This window comes from Periplaneta americana, chromosome 3 (genome assembly GCF_040183065.1).
Source record: "Periplaneta americana isolate PAMFEO1 chromosome 3, P.americana_PAMFEO1_priV1, whole genome shotgun sequence".
Lineage (NCBI taxonomy): Eukaryota > Metazoa > Arthropoda > Insecta > Blattodea > Blattidae > Periplaneta > Periplaneta americana.
This window is the reverse complement of record NC_091119.1, coordinates 76,522,769-76,540,501: the sequence shown is the minus strand read 5'-3', so window position 1 is coordinate 76,540,501 and position 17,733 is coordinate 76,522,769. Positions and strand designations below refer to the sequence as shown.

The 17,733-nt window shown below is 34.5% G+C and overlaps 1 protein-coding gene across 9 annotated transcripts in view; it reads left to right on the top strand.

Annotated features, from left to right (window-relative positions):
• The window catches only part of fs(1)h (female sterile (1) homeotic), a 638,308-nt gene that overhangs the window by 36,377 nt on the left and 584,198 nt on the right, over positions 1-17,733 (top strand). The gene's annotated exons all lie outside the window — the stretch shown is intronic.

The window sequence follows — 17,733 nt, the reverse complement described above, 5'->3', positions numbered from 1 at the left end:
GTGTGTGTGTGTGTGTGTGTGTGTGTGTGTGTGTGTGTGTGTGTGTGTGTGTGTGTGTGTGTGTGTGTGTGTGTGTGTGTGTGTGTGTGTGTGTGTGTGTGTGTGTGTGTGTGTGTGTGTGTGTGTGTGTGTGTGTGTGTGTGTGTGTGTGTGTGTGTGTGTGTGTGTGTGTGTGTGTGTGTGTGTGTGTGTGTGTGTGTGTGTGTGTGTGTGTGTGTGTGTGTGTGTGTGTGTGTGTGTGTGTGTGTGTGTGTGTGTGTGTGTGTGTGTGTGTGTGTGTGTGTGTGTGTGTGTGTGTGTGTGTGTGTGTGTGTGTGTGTGTGTGTGTGTGTGTGTGTGTGTGTGTGTGTGTGTGTGTGTGTGTGTGTGTGTGTGTGTGTGTGTGTGTGTGTGTGTGTGTGTGTGTGTGTGTGTGTGTGTGTGTGTGTGTGTGTGTGTGAAAGAGAGAGAGAAACTTGCACCTCGTTATCTAAAGAAGTACCGTATGAAAATGTTAAGCAGTGAAAACTTTTGATGATAATATTGTAGCAGCCTTACGGACAGTGTTAACGACAGGGTTAATGGACCCTATAAAGCGTCTTATGGAAGATATTTCAAGTTCCGTTATACTTCGGAATACTGCGCAAGTAGGCCTACTTACATAAAAAAAGCTTAAAAAATTATTGGTGCAAGAGTAAATAAATATAAATGCAATAACGACATAAGTACTTACGCGGTGAAGTCGTTCCTAGAAAATATCGTATTTGAGTTTGAATGTGTGGATGTTGTAGAAGATTAATGTTATGACGAAATTAATAAAAATATTGAAATTGTCTTAATGGGTTTTTATTGCTGATTATGTTGTAAGTAGTATCTTCAAGAAGTTACCTGACTACCTGTGATGTGGAATTGTAGATACGGTACCTATAAATCTCGTAAGTTAATTTTAGTTTATCAATAGGGGTGGTTAAAGTAGTCCATATGTTTTGTAATACACCCACTTGTTGATATAATATGTCTGCACAAGATCTTGGCTCACCAAGATCTTCACAATGTTAATTAGTCAAGAGTACCTAATTAGTCAAGAGTACCTATATAGATTCAGGTTGTCACAAGTATACATTGAAAAAACATTTCAATAGGTGCAGCAAAAGTTAATATTACTGTATTTTGTGATATAAATGTCCCATAGGCATATATTTCTGAACAATTATTATAATTTAAAAAATGACAAGAAAAGAGGGGGAAAAAACGTTAAGTTCAAACATTCAAATAACATAAAAAAAAAATGAAAAATATACAGTAATTACTTTCTAACAGTTCTATACTGTAATTTAATTTAATTTAGGTTTAACCCTTTCCAATTGTTCCCCTTTTTCAATTAGATAAGATAGCTTTCAATTTCAGCATGGTCCATCTACATTGGCGTCTATGACAATTTGTAAGTATGGAGAGGGACTTGGTTAGTCATTCATTTTGTCTCTGATGCTTTTTAAAATGGGGAAAAGACGTGAAAATAACTTGAAGAAACAGAGTTTTTTTTTTTTTTTTTTTTTTTTTTTTTTTTTTTTTTTTTTTTTTTGCGAAAAGTTCACGAATTGAAAGGTCAACTATTTGAGGGTTTTCACCAACAGTAACAAAAAAACTCTAAGAAAGAAGCTTGGATGGAATTGCGGGATTTTTCTGTATCAATTGGCTTGGTAACGAGTGATAAAGATTATATTTATGTACGTAACGCAACATGGCCAAACATGAGAACCAGAACTGTGTTAAGTACGTAATATTTTTCTTTGTCTACAATTGTATTTTAGTCTGTTTTAATTTAATTCCATGCATGTCTGATACACAATGATATTGTCCACCACTACCCAACCAATGCAGAGCAATTTGTAGCTGTTGCTGAAAAGTTAACGATTTATTCCTTTCTGTGGGATGTTGTAACAAGTTATCAATTCTTTGAAGGACATATTCAAATGTTTCAAAATTTAAGCGAAACCTTTCATTATATTCGTAACTTTCTTGCATGGTTGTAGGATATTCGTTGTCTAAAATTTCTTGGACGTCTGACAAACACTCCCTCTTCATCACTATTCGAGTCAGAATTATCCATTTCAAATGTTTTCACGGTTTTATCTTCAAAATCTAACCCTACATTGGCATTTACTTTTACAAATTATTAAACTATTACTTAAAATACAGTCATGGAACTAACGTTCATATTATTAATAAATTTAATTATCTTTGCTGCTTTATGAAACACTTTAGTAATTTTATTATTTATTTTAGTAATTTTAGTAATATTATGAGCGTTTACAGTAATAAATAATATTAACTATTACTTTTATGAAACAGAACAGTAATAATATTACTTAATGCTATTACCATTTTAGTAATGGTATTAAATTATTACCTTTATGAAATAGGGCCCTGGCGGCATTGGATTAAAAAAAAATATCTTCCCATCTATGTCTCGGCCTCCCCAAAGGTCTTTTTCCCTCCGGCCTCCCAACTAACACTATATGCATTTCTGGATTCTCCCATACGTGCTACATGTCCTGCCGATCTCAAACATCTGGATTTTATGTTCCTAATTATGTCAGGTGAAGAATACAATGCGTAAAGAAGCAGAACTAACAAACGAAATGCTGAATTGAATAGTAAGAGATAGTCAATATTATTTCGGATGAGGGACTAAAGGATATTTTAAATGGAGCCATTTGTAGTACCTTGTATAATCTTCCTTCTAGATACGTAACAAGGCGAATTGGCACATTTTACGACATTGAAAGATCAGAATTATTAGAAGAACTAAAATACATGGAATATGTTGGCCTAATAGAGATTTCTGGACTTCAGTAGCAAATCGAAATTATTTGGGTGTTAGTGCACATTGGATTGATCTGAAGTAGGAATTTTATAAGTGCCACATTACAAGTAAAAATTGTAATAGAAGAACACGCTGTGGCTGCTTGTACTGACGTTCAAACAAGTTGTCAGCGAATGGAATTTACGAAATAAAGTTGTTTCAGTATGCACAGTTAATGCTAGCAATATTGTACTTGACATTGAAAAGTCTAAATATGTCAGATGTGCTGCCCACACATTACAGTTGAATCTTAATAAAGGAATTAAAAGTGCTTCCATAGATACTCAGCTTAGTAAATGCAGAAAAATAGTGGGGCATTTTGAACACAGTTCATACCTTGAAAATCAACTGTTCCAAAAACTGAATGATCTTAATATTCCACAATTGAAACTAAAACAAGATGTAGTGACTCAATGGAACAGTATATGCTTAATGTTGGAAAGTTTCCTGAAAGCTAAGAGCTACCCACTCATCAAATATCATTCCATTAACTGAAATTAAATGGGAAATGACAAAACAAAGTTTCAATGTCTGAAGCCATGTCTAGATATGTGATTTTCTTGGAGGAAGTAAATATGCCATGACAAGTGTTGTATTGCCTGCAATAACATACCTAAGGTTAAACTTGAAAGTCACTGATCTCGTTATGTGATCAGATTTAAAACTGCTATTGTCATGTACAGCTGTCAAAAGAAAAAGTGCCTGTTCTCTAGATACTAAGTTTCCTTCAGGTATCTCAGCTACAATTGGAGACAGGCGATGTTACATGTTGTTGAACTACGATGCCTGCTATATATAGTTATAATTAAAGTATTCTACGTGTTACACTTTTAGCATAATGATAGCGTTCAGGGGTGGTATTTGTGAGGTCATGTGTTCGAACACCACCAAGTGCTTTTTATATGTTTTTTTTGTTTTCCAGATTAAGAAAAAATATAATTTCTGCTATCTCTTTTATTTGACTCTTTTAGTAGATCTAATTAACATCAGATTCATGAATGCATTATGCCATGACTTTATCATTATTTATTATGACATGGCTGCAAATGGAAAGAAAGAAAGTAAAATTTTATATTGAACAAAAATATCTTTAGTGGCATAAACAAAACAAGCATACTGGCATCTGCCTTAGAAAATTCAAACAATTGAAAGTTAAAAAACCAAACCAAAAGCCATGATTCAATATTTAGCTCACCTTCCTCCAAACTCGATCACATTTTACAGTCGAGTGGACATGTTCTGGATGAGTTTCACAAATCATCATGACGTCTTGGAGGGGTATTGGGCGAATTTTTCCGCATATTATTATTATGCTTCTTCACGTGTGCTCCTGTGACTCAGTCGGAAGAATGTCTGAATTCAGATGTCAGTGTCTCAGGTTCAAATCCTCGTCACTCCTTTTCATTTTGTGTTACAGTATAGTATAATGTAATAATATAGGAAGAAGAAACTAACACTAGTATTATGCAACTGTATTTTTTCAAATCTAGCATTAAATTTATATTGATCAAGAAAGCTGTTAGTTTAGTGTGTCTACAAACAAATAGCTGTTGCATTATTTGTTTTAATTATAAGTTGTGGGAATGTATGATTTTAATTTTAATGTGAATTCAGTTCCTAATTATGTTTTCTTTGTGTTAGACTATTTAATCGAAGTAAATTTCAAGATTTGTTTTAAATTAATTATAAAAACCATTTCCTTAAGTGTTGCTAAGTAAACAAGTTCCTAGCAACCCATTGCTCTGAACTCTTTCGTTATAGACTATTTCTAGTGTTACATACTATTTATTACCATTTTATTAGTGAGTTATTAATATTATACATCATGATCACTAATATTAATTTAACGCCACATACTAGCAAGTCTGCATGTGTGCAGTCCCCAGCTATCAATGCTTTCGATGACACTGAATCCAATTCTGATGAAGGTTGGCAAGTAAAGAAGACTTATAAAAGATCAAGACAAGGGTATCCCTAATCCTTGAAGACTATTATTAAGTGACAGCATTTAGAAGATTCGAACCAATATGCTGTGCTAGCTACTGACAATGTAAATCAGTAGTGTCAGAGTTGTAAGCTCCGAAACCGGTTGTGGTGCTAGAGATGTCCAGTCGGAGCGTGAACTTGCTTATGTCTGTGGAAGCACCGGAGCACGCAACGAGTTATAGTGGAGCGCTCCGCTCTGTTTAGGCTGTGTCTGACAACGCTGATGTAAATGAAATGCAACCTGACTGTGGAACAGAACCTGAACAAGTGATAATGTTAATAAGAATTTACAAATGTTAGAAGATCCTAAACCCTCTCCAGTGTTTTTCTGGTGTCATGAACATTGTCATATTAATTCAGCATTTATCACTGAATGGTATTGATACAGAAAATGAAATTACATGTAAAACACTACATAATAATGAAATTAAACTTATGGCGAAAACAATTGACAGCTACAGGAAGCTAGTAAATTTTCTTTCAAAAGATAATGCAGAATTTCATACTTATCAACTAAAACAAGACCGAGCCTATCGTATTGTGATAAGGAATATACACCCTTCTAATTCTATAGATGATATAAAATCAGCAATTTAAGAATGTGGCTATAAAGTAAGAAATATCGTCAACATCAGACATCGGGCCAGCAAAGATCCCTTACCATTACATTTTATTGATCTTGTACCACATGAAAACAAAAGTATCTACAATATGGAATTCCTCTTAAATGCCAGAATTAGAGTTGAGAGCCCACGTACAGATACAAATATTGTCCAATATCATAGATGCCAACTGTATGGCCACACTAAATCTTACTGTAAAAGACCTTTTCATTGTGTTAAATGTGACCGGGATCATGACACCGCAACATGCACCAAAGCCAGGGAAACTGCAGCAACTTGTGTCCTATGTGGCTGAGATCATCCTGCAAATTATAAGGGCTGTATCATGTATCAACAAATTCAATACCTTAAAAAATGCGAAATAAAACTAAACAGTACACCAATAGATATGCACCAGTAAATGAAGAAACCAATACTTACAAACTATCGCAGTCACCACCATCACCACCACCACCCAGCACAACCAATTATGTCTGACAGGGCTTTATATTCTGATATTCTGCAAAAAAAAAAAAAAAAAAAAAAACACGCATAGATGTAAACAGTTATACTCAGTCGGAAACTGCAAATATTAAAACTATTTTGCTATCCTTCAGTAGATTGGAAGCTATAATACAAAACAAGCCGAACAAACTATGACATTAATAAACTTACTAACCACAGTTATTTCCAAATTAGCATAATGGCTCAGTCACTTCGTATTGGATTGTGGAATGCCAATGGCCTGGCTAATAGATGCCAGGAGGTTGAGTTCTTTTTAAATATATATAAACTGGACGTATTACTTATATCTGAAACCCACTTCACAGATAAAAATTATTTCAATATTCCAAGATATACAATTTATGATGCAAAACACTTAGATGGAAAAGCACATGGAGAAACAGCAGTAATAGTTAAATCAAATTTCCACCAATACGAATCGTGTAATCTTGAAGATCAGGATATTCAAGCAACTACTGTCATAGAAGATAAGTGCGGACCACTAGCTGTTTCAGCAGTATATTGCCCTCCTAACCATAAAATCACTAGAGAATGTTTCGAGGATTTTTTCCAAAATTTAGGCCACAAATTTATTGTAGGTGGTGACTACAATGCAAAGCATCCCATGTGGGGCTCAAGATTGGTAACTCCAAGGGGAAGGAAATTACAACAGTGTGTAACGAATAAAACATTTGAAACTTTCTACAGGCCAACCTACATATTGGCCAACAGATCCAAACAAAATACCTGATTTATTGGATTTCTTTGTCAATGGAATAGGGAACAATTATAATTGATGTCTAGTCTTGTTTTGATATTTGTTCTGATGACACTCCAATTATAGCCACAATAAGTGTAACAGTAATTAAGAAAATACATTCTCCTTCGCTTTACAACAAAATACAGACTGGAACTCTTTCAGAAGTTGGATAGAAAATAATATCACTCTTAATCTTCCCCTCAAATCAGACAGACATTGATACTGCCACTGAATATTTAACAAAATTAATTTAACAAGCTGCTTGGAGATCTACTCCAATTTTGAGCCCCAAAGAAGAAACTTGCATCAATTATCCAAAAGAAATAAAGAAGAAAATTTCGGAAAAAAGAAACCTACGAGCAATTTGGCAAAATCATAGACGACCTGAAGACAAAACCAAACTAAATAAAAGCATGAAAGAATTAAAATAACTTCTCTTTAAATTAAAGAATGAACTTTCAACGATTATCTGGTAAATCTTAGTGCTACAAATAGAGATGACTATTCCTTGTGGAAAATAACTAAGAAACTGAAACGTCCTCAGAGAGTGATACCTCCAATTAAAAAAAGCAATGGTGACTGGGCCAGAAGTGACTTAGAGAAAGCTGAACTTTTTGCAAGTCATCTAGCAAATGTTTTCACTCTAAATCCAGCATCTACAGTAAATTGTAATGATGATGAAATTAATGAATTTCTCAGTGTCCCACTTCAGATGTGTTTACCAATTCCGAGTTTTTCTCCAAACAATGTCAAAGCAATAGAAACAGAACTGCATCCAAAGAAATGCCCTGGCTTTGACTTGATAACTGCTAAGATTCTTTTGGAACTCCCCAGAAAAGCAATTGTGTTTATTAAAGCTCTCTTTAATGAGTGGAAAGTTTCTCAAATTATCTTGATTCCAAAACCAGGGAAACCATCAAATGAAGTGATTTCATAACGTCCAATTAGTTTGTTACCAATACTATCTAAATTATTTGAGAAGCTCTCCAATTCTTACTGACAACATTATACCTGACCATCAGTTCAGATTCCGAAGAGAACACTCTACAATAGAACACATTCATAGAGGAGTCAATAAATTGAAGATGCCATCAAAAAAAAAAAATTGCTCTGCTGTATTTTTAGATATTCAACAAGCCTTCGATAAAGTGTGGCATCTTGATCTACTTTACAAACTGAAAATCATACTTCCACAACCCTATTATCTATTACTTCACTTGTACTTAGCTTCGAGAATTTTTCAAGTAAAGTTCGGAGAACATTTCTCCTCATTCTATGACATAAATTCAGTTGTACCTCAAGGTTCAGTCTTAGGTCCTATACTAAACTGCCGAGCAAAAAAAAAAAAAAAAAAAACACACGCAACACTTGAATAAATTTTGAAATACCAATCCGTAATACAAATTATAACATTTCTGTTTGCTTCTATGGACCTGTTTGTGTTAGGCAAGTGTTAATTCATGTTTTGGGAAGAAAAGTTTACCCATTGGGTCGTTTGACACCCTCTTTGCCACTTCCTGTCCAGTACTGTATATTTATTGCTGTGCCATTAAAATTTACAACCCTAAACCCAAGCGGCTAAAACAAAGTTACAACATTATAGTTTTCTTTTTTTTTTTTTGCTTATAATGGAATTCTGTGATATTGAACTCAGTTTTCAACAACATTTAAGAGAGTTAAGATACCGTTAACCCCGAGAACGCCGATAGAGTAGTCATGTTAGAAAAAGATGACCACAGCTTACGTTATGTGACTCAGGTGTTGCATACATGGTTCCATAGCTCTTGAAGAGTATCTGGACCATGTTGACAGACATTTCTTCCTAAAATGTCCCACAGATGATCAATTGGGTTAAGATCCGGACTGCGTGACGGCCATTGCATGAGTTGGATCCCTACTTCATTGAGGTACTGGAGGACATATCGCGCCATGCAAGGACGTGTATTGTCCTGCATGAGCACGAAATTGTCACCAATAAATGATGCAAGAGGAAGAACATGTTGCCCAAGAATTTCTTCAATGTAGCGATGGGCAGTAAGAAACCCATCTTCCACAAAACAAGATTCGTTCGTGCAGTCAAACTCCCGTCTGTCCACACCATCATTGAACCACCCTGAAATGCTGTCCTTGATGAAAAGTTTCATGGAGAATACCTTCTTCCAGTCCTCCACATTCTTTCTCTTCCATCTTGGAATCTGAGGCAGAATCGGGACTCATCTGAGGACAAAACTGTTCCCCACTGTTTGTCAGCCCATTCCTGATGTTCCCTTGAAAATTGACGATGTTGTCTTGTAAGTTTTGGGCCAAAGGCAGAGCTTCTGGAGAGCAGGCCAGCATCATGTAACCTCCTCCTCACAGTTCACTCACTGACATTCACACCTCGCACTTAGTCTAGTCGATTTCTGGCTTCGACCGCAGTGGTGTGGCGGTTACGCAGCGCTTGAAGGCGCAAGAACTGGTCATCTATAGCAAGAAGTTGACCTTTTCCTACCATGTCTCGGTCTTCGAGAATATGAACAAAGTTCCTTGTACCTTTGCACTGTACGTGAAACCGTCGACGGAATTGTATGCAACACCTAGTCACATAACGTAAACGCGACTGCTCTAGCGGCGTTCATGGGACTTAATGTCATCTTAACTTTCATACATGTTGTTGAAAACTGAGTACAATATCACAGAATTCCATTATAAGCAAAAAAAAAAGAAAACTATAGTGTAGTAACTTTGTTTTAGCTGCTTGGGTTTAGGGTTGTAAATTTTAATGGCACAGCAATAAATATACAGTACCAGACAAAGTGGCAAAGAGGGTGTCACAAATGACCCAATGGGTAAACTTTTCTTCCAAAACATGAATTAACACTTGCCTTATACAAACAGGTCCATAGAAGCACACAGAAATGTTATAATTTGTATTACAGACTGATATTTCAAATTTATTCAAGTGTTGCGTTTTTTTTGCTCGGCAGTGTATATACAGCTGATTTTCCAATTTCTAATGAGGTATTGGTAGCTACTTTTGCTGATGACACTGCTATTCTTGCTTCTCATAAAGATCCATCAACAGCATCTGACAACCTGCAGAATGAATTGAGAATACAAGCGAGTGAAAACAAATCAGTTCATGTTACTTTTGAAACCAGAACTGAAAACTGTCCTCCTGTAACACTTTACAACAAATAACTTCCCGAAGCAGACGATGTTAAATATTTAGGTATGCATTTAGATTGCTGATTAACATGGCGTAAACATATTGAAACTAAACATAAAGAATTAAATTTTAAAACGTCAAAATTCTATTTTTTATTGGGACCTAAGTCAAAACTGTCATTAGAAAGTAAACTTCTTGTTTGTAAAGTCGTACTAAAACCATTCTGGACATATGGCATTCAATTGTAGGGAACTGCTAGCAACTCAAACATTGAAATACTGCAAAGGTATCAGTCTAAAACTTTATGTTCCATTGTCACTGCACCATGGTATGTCCGTAATGATGTCATTCATCGTGACCTCAACATTTGAACTGTGAAAGAAGAAATCTCTAAGTTCAGTAAAACATAACCTGCACCGATTAAATCAACACCCCAATCATTATGCATTAAATTTGCTGGATAATAGTCAAACAATAAGAAGACTTAAAAGGACCAATGCTCTTGGCCTTCCATTCATTTTTACTACAGCTATTTGAAACGTTTTTTTTGGGGGGGGGGGAGTGTTGTCATGGGATAACATCTCCACTCATGTCATATTCTTATATAATATTTACTTATTGTCTATTGTAGACAGATTGTAAATGTGGCAGGTGTTAAAAACATATTATTTATATCACTAAAGAACATAATATAAATCATAACTTTAATATTATTTATATCGCTAAAAATGATAACTGAATATAAATGATAACTTGAATATTATTTATTTCGCTAAAGAACGATAACAGAATATAAATGATAATTTGAATATTATTTTTATCGCTAAATAAAGATAATGGAATATAATTGATAACTTTAATATTATTTATAACGCTAAAGAACTATAACAGAATATAAATAACAAAAGGAAAACCAAATGTAAATGGTAACTTGAATGTTATTTATATCGGTGAAGATTGATAGCAGAATACAAATAACTTGAATATTATTTACAACACTGAAGAATTATAACAATATAAATGATAACTTGAATATTATTTATATCGGTAAAGAACGATAACAGAATATAAATGGTAACTTGAATATTATTTATAACGCTAAAGAATTGTAACAGAATATAAATGCTAACTTGAATATTATTTATGTCGCTAAAGAACGACAGCAGAATACAAATGGTAACTTGAATATTATTTATATCGCTAAAGAATGATAAAATAAAATGGTAACTTGAAGAATGCCCGAACTCTCAACCTTCAACTCATTAAGTGAGGACTCTACTGCTACTCTATGAGATGTGGATAGCGAATGACTCCATAGTTCCGAAACTGCTTCTACAAGCCCGAGCATCGTGTAACATCACCGCGATCCGAAGTGGACTTAGAAAATATTCGCTGTTCACGAGTGCGGCCACTTCTTCTTTTTTTTCTTTTTCTTTTTTTGACAGCTGTACAGCTGTCAAAAAAAAAGTGGCCGCACTCGTGAATAGCAAATATTTTCAAAGTCCACTTCGGGTCGCGGCGATGTTACACGATGCATGTGCTTGTGCAAGCAGTTCCCGAACTATGAAAGTGTTTCATGTCTGCGCCTCGTAGGCCAGCGGTAGAGTGCTTGTTTAATGATTCAAATGTTGTGGGTTCGGGCCTTCTTCAAGTTTTCATTTTATTTTTTAATCGTTCTTTAGCGATGTAAATGCTATTCAAATTATCATTTATATCCAGTTATCGTTCTTTATGAATATCACGTTATTTATATTTTGTTATCGTTCTTTAGAGATATGAATAAAATTCAAGTCATCATTTGTATTCTGTTATCGTTTTATAACGATATGAATAACAATTATTATTATTGTATCTCCAATGGTGGTTAGCCCTATTTTACATATGTATGTTAGGGCTATAGTTTCATACACAGAAGAGATAAGCATAAAGAGAAATAGAAAAGAAAATTAAATTAGCTTAAGCGATGTAAACAAAACATAAACAAACCGTAAATTAGGCATTGCAATTGCAAAGTAAATATCAGGTATCAATTTGAAACATACAAAAACATTAACAACACACATACGTAACACTTCTATAACACAAATACGCAGCTTTCCGTACCATACATCATAAATTAATACACAATAGTCACACAAACACAATCAAACTATAATTACGACATTGCGACGACATCAAGCATCACATAACTGACTCACATACATAACAAATGAAGCATCCGTTACAACACATACACTTCAACATAGTAACCACACTTTTAAAAGTTACAAATTTGGCTCCAAAAAGTATAAATAGGACACTGTTACTAATTACTAGTCTTCTACAATTTCTTAAATACATCTGTAATAAATCTGTGAAATTCCGATATGAATAATATTCACGTTTTTTATATTGTTATCGTTCTTTAGCGATATAGATAATATTCAAGTTATCATTTATATTCTGTTTTCCTTCATTAGCATTATAAAATAATATTCAAGTTATTTATATTGTTATTGTTCTTTCGCAATATAAATAATCTGTATTTTATGTAAGTAATTATTATAACACAAATAACCATCTTTCTTTGTAAAATAGGTTATTTTATTTAGATAATTAAATAAGTATTATATAATATCTTATATTAATTAAACAAACCGATATTTATCATTTATATTCTGTTATCGTTCTTTAGTGGTACTGTATAAATAATATTCAAGTTATTTATATTGTAATCGTTCTTTAGCGATATAAATAACATAAATTTAATATTAGGTTTGGAAAAATCCAGTTGCATAATACTGCTATTAGTTTTTCTTTTTGTATTATTACATTATACTATCTTGAACCACAATAAAATGAAAAGGAGTAACAAGAAATTGAACCTGAGACGTTGACATCTAAATTTCGACGTTCGTCCGCTGAGCTACGAGGGCAAAAGTGTGGAAACATTTTCGGAAAAATTGGCCCAATCACACTCTAAGATTTTCTGATGATTCGTAGAAGCTAGTCCAGGATGCGGGGGGCAAAGGCTAATTGAGATTTCCCAGTCTCTGATCGGGTCAAACATCCTGATAGAATTAATATTTAACCCTTGCCGTGACTTTCGGTGAAGTCCGGAGGGCCCAATTAGTCAAATCCACTCTCCTCATCTCCACGCTTGGGTCCCTTGGAATTTAATAAGATGCGAAAGAGATAGTGGTGTGCAGAAAGCAACGGGATGTTACAGCATTTAGGCCTATCCTTCCCAAGAAAAACTGCAAACATGAACAAAGGAAGCTTTTAATAGAAGAAGGATATTCTGCGAACCTCTGGAAAAAGAACTAAGGAAGAGACTAGTGAAGTGCTTTGTGTGGAGTGTGGCATTGTATGGGGAAGGAACATGGACGTTACGACGAAATGAAGAGAAACGAATTGAAGCATTTGAAATGTGGATGTGGTGAAGAACGGTGCGTGTGAAGTGGACAGACAGAATAAGAAATAAAATTGTTTGAAAAAGTGAGTGAAGAAAGAATGATGCTGAAAATGATTAGAAAGAGAAAAAGGAATTTGTTGGGTCTCTGGTTGAAAAGAATAATAGACGACATTAGGATATGTGGATCAGATGCGGAGACTAAGAGGAAGGCAGAAAATAGGAAAGATTGGAGATTGCTGGGTTTGCAATGAAAGACCTGCCCATGGACAGAACGCTTATGTATGTGGGTATGTTCAGAATGCCTGGAATATCGTGTCTAAGAACAGTCGCTATTTGCAAGGACTAGTCGATTCCATGCCCATTCGACAGCAAGATGATCGAGATAAGAGGAAGATAGACTAAATATTGAATTGTGGCTTTTTATTTTGTTTTTTGAACGCTTAATTGTTTGAATGTGTTAAGGCCGACTCCAGTAAATTTGTTTTGTTTATGCCACGAAAGATATTTTTATTGAGAATAAAATCTTTTTTCTTTCCATTTGCAGCCACAATATCATAATGATAAAGTCATGGCATAATATATTAATGAACCCGATGTTAATTACTAAAATAATCGTAAAAGAGAAAGGAGCCATTATGTATAGTTTGTCTCTCTCAAAAACATAACAAAAAAGAACATAAAAAGCACGAGGTTGTAGTCGAACACAGGACCTCATGAACAAGAGGCCTGAACGCTACCATTACGCTATCGAATCACAGAGAGAATACTTCAATTATAACTGTAGATATCAGGCAACGTGGTCCAACAACATGTAACATCGCCTGTCTCCGAATTATAGCGAAGATACCCGGAGGGAACTTTGTTCCAGGAGAGCGGCCACTTTTTCTTTTGACAGCTGTACATATCAGCCAGAACCTGTCTGAAGTATCTTCATATGAATGAATATGAAAGAGGGGGGACCCATTGCTTAGTACTAACTTTGATTGAACTTATTGTACCAGTCCTTTACTTCGGAATGATTGTAGAGTCCTGGTGCTTTCTTTGTAGATATCATGTCTCAACTATGTGGTGCCATCATTCAATTCGGCCATGTAGGCTAAAATGTTAGATGAAGCCCCATTAGAGTTGTCTTTGAACACCCTGGAAAACATTACATATCTTCAGGCTGATGTAATCTGTATTGCCAGTCACGACTACATCACACCACATTGTTTTATACTAATACTAAAGAGAATGATAGTGGAATGTTGGGAAACAGGAGAATCCCGAGTAAAAACTCCAGGGAACTTCGACTTTGTCCACCACAAATACGACTCTGCCATCACCAGATTCGAACTGGGGTCTGTAGTCATCGTCAGTGCTACATGTGAGCTACTGCTGTGGTTCTATAATATACAGATATTGTGGATTGCCCTTGAGAGGTTGTCGAAGTAACACACAAATGGAACTAGTGCTACTTGGTAGTGCCCCATAATTTTGGTCATTGTTCAGTTTGAAGTGCTCAGTTCGTCTGTGTGTTTGTGTAACATCCAATACATTAGGTCAAAATGATTTTTAAGGAATTTTGTGTTTTTCCACCACTGTTACCGAGGTTGAAACTATCTAATGCAAACTCTTTATCCTTGAATAGGCCTTATTTTACAGCTACCGAAATGACACATATTTAAACATAAGCAGAAATAAAGAACAAGTGCACATAGCTTGGCTGCACTTGGTAGACAGGATGCCTACAGCCTTCCCTAGTGCTGTAAGTTTGTCTGGATCTAGCTTTTGAGCAACAATCAAATTTCGTGTGAAATTCGGAAATCTCATAAGATTGAATGGTTGGATGAAACAAGTACCTTTAACCTACAGTTTGTTCTTTGTTTTATTATAAATATAAATATTATTCACCAGTCTTGGGTCATAGATATTCACAAGCAATGTATTTTAAACCTCCGAATAAATTTCTCAGGCATTGAGACAGCATAGTTTTCAATAGTAGAATAGTAAGCGGATTGATAGTTGTAAGGGAAAATAAAATACTCAGAAAAAACTTGTGCACACAATGTCTAAGTATGTGATACACGTTTAACTGTGTGATTGTGCAGTGAATGGCTCTTCATACAATGTTGATATTTCTCTCTCTGCAGTAACGTTACTAGTATTCATTAGGATAAGAAATACAGAGTGATTCACGAGGATTTACCGTCTCTTACAGAGCTTATTTCCAAAGACATTCTGAGCAAAAAATGTCATATAAACATTTGTCCTAATCACAATATTTTCAGAGTGACACTAATTTGAAATTGTTTGTAAAATATCATTATTCTTGAGTTTTAAAAGTAAAAGAATATTAGAGATAAAGAATGAACTATTCAGGAGTATCATTTCTTTAATTAGTTAATATTCTGAAGCTAAAAATGTGTTTTGAATTCCATAGTTGTTTCCTACAGATGTTATTTATTTTTTTATTTTTAACTACAAGATTACATTTTCTTACCCATTTATCACAATAATTATTACAAATCACCCCACTCTTGTAAATTCTTCAAGACTGTACATTAGGATGCATAATTAAACGGTAAAGACTCAAATTCCTAAAGTCGTATGATTTGTAACAATTTTTGTGACAAGTGCATAAGAATGATGTAAATTTTAGTTAAAAATTGAAGAACAGAATCTGTACAAAGCAACTGACAACACATTTTTAGCTTCAGAATACTAGCTAATTAAAGAAATGATACTTAGTTCGTTCTCAATTTGTAGTAAGAATAAAGAAAAAAGGTAGTTTACAAACAACTTCAAATTAGTGTAACTTCGAAAATATTGAGATTAGGACAAATATTTATATGACATTTTTTGCTCAGAATGTTTTCGGAAATAAGCTCCGTAAGTGACGGTAAATTCTCATGAATCATCCTGTATATTCTTGTTTAACAGATAATCGAAAGCATGCATTTCTATTATTGGTCAGTTTCTAAGTCTTGAGTTACCGTTTATTGTTATAAACAGTAATTATTTATTAGAGATGAAGATAATTGCAAATCAAGATTTTCAGGTATAACTCCCTGTAAAGTTGATTTGAATAATTTCGAGGGAAAAATTGTTCCGGAGCCGGGTATCGAACCCGGGACCTTTGGTTTAACGTACCAACGCTCTACCATGAGCTACTCGGGAACTCTAACCGACACCGATCCAATTTTTCACTCTATATCCACAGACCTCAAAGTGGGCTGACAACCGTCAAGCAACCAACTTCGAGTGCACACTAACTCCGTGTGACTTAAATTGTGGTTTTCTGTTAACGAACAGTGACGTGTATTATGCAAATCAAGATTTTCAGGTATAACTCCCTGTAAAGTTGATTTGAATAATTTCGAGGGAAAAATTGTTCCGGGGCCGGGTATCGAACCCGGAACCTTTGGTTTAACGTACCAACGCTCTACCACTGAGCTACTCGGGAACTCTAACCGACACCGATCCAATTTTTCCCTCTATATCCACAGACCTCAAAGTGGGCTGACAACCGTCAAGCAGCCAACTTCGAGTGCACACTAACTCCGTGTGACTTAAATTGTGGTTTGGTTATTCAAATTATTCATGAAGATAATTGCTTATTGCACCTTTTTGCTGCTGTTAATTACTGATCTTGTAATGTTTTGTGAAATGTCACTTCGTTCATAAAAGCTGTTCAACTTTTATTGAATTTAGTTGTTACCTTTGAATATGGTAGAGAACTGAAACTTTTAATATTGTTAATTGAAGGCATTAATATTATTGAATTAATCGTTGTATATCTAATTTTGAATCCCGTGAAATCAGTCATAATATACAGAATACACATTTTTTTTTTTTCCATTATCTGCCGTTATGTATTTGGTAAATATAAACATAGAGGATGAACTTCAGAAATGGAAGGTTCTTGTTTAAAATTATGACAGATTGAAATAGTAGTATGTTTGACTAGCAAATAGTTTACAGTTGGCAGTGAAGTCTCTTCTCAGATCGCAATGTATGATTCCACTTCTTGACACAGTTTTTATCATTGTTACTTATGATGTTATAAGCAAGATGATAGTACAATATATTTTTTTATATTGGACATAATTTATGTGGAAGTATTTGTGGCACCATCTATACAGAACACACAAGATTTAAATTTAATTTAAGTTATAAATCAATGTAACCACAAACATATTACTTGTGTATTCTCTGTCTTTGACAAACCCTCAATTATTGTATTAAATAAATAATTGGAATCGTATGTATTGTCTCCTTTCTTACCTAATTTATCACTAAAAGGGCCACTTGCATTGTGACGAAAAATTACAGCACTTAATATAAAATGGTATAGCTCGTACTTTGTTTTATCGTTTTAACCTTGCGTTGAGATCTAGAATGGCTCTCATTGTACAAGTATACATTTCTATAATTAGTGACAGGAATGTGGGTGACTAGGACATGTAGTGTGTTGTGTTGAATGGCATTTTCGGCAAAAGCATTGATGATTTT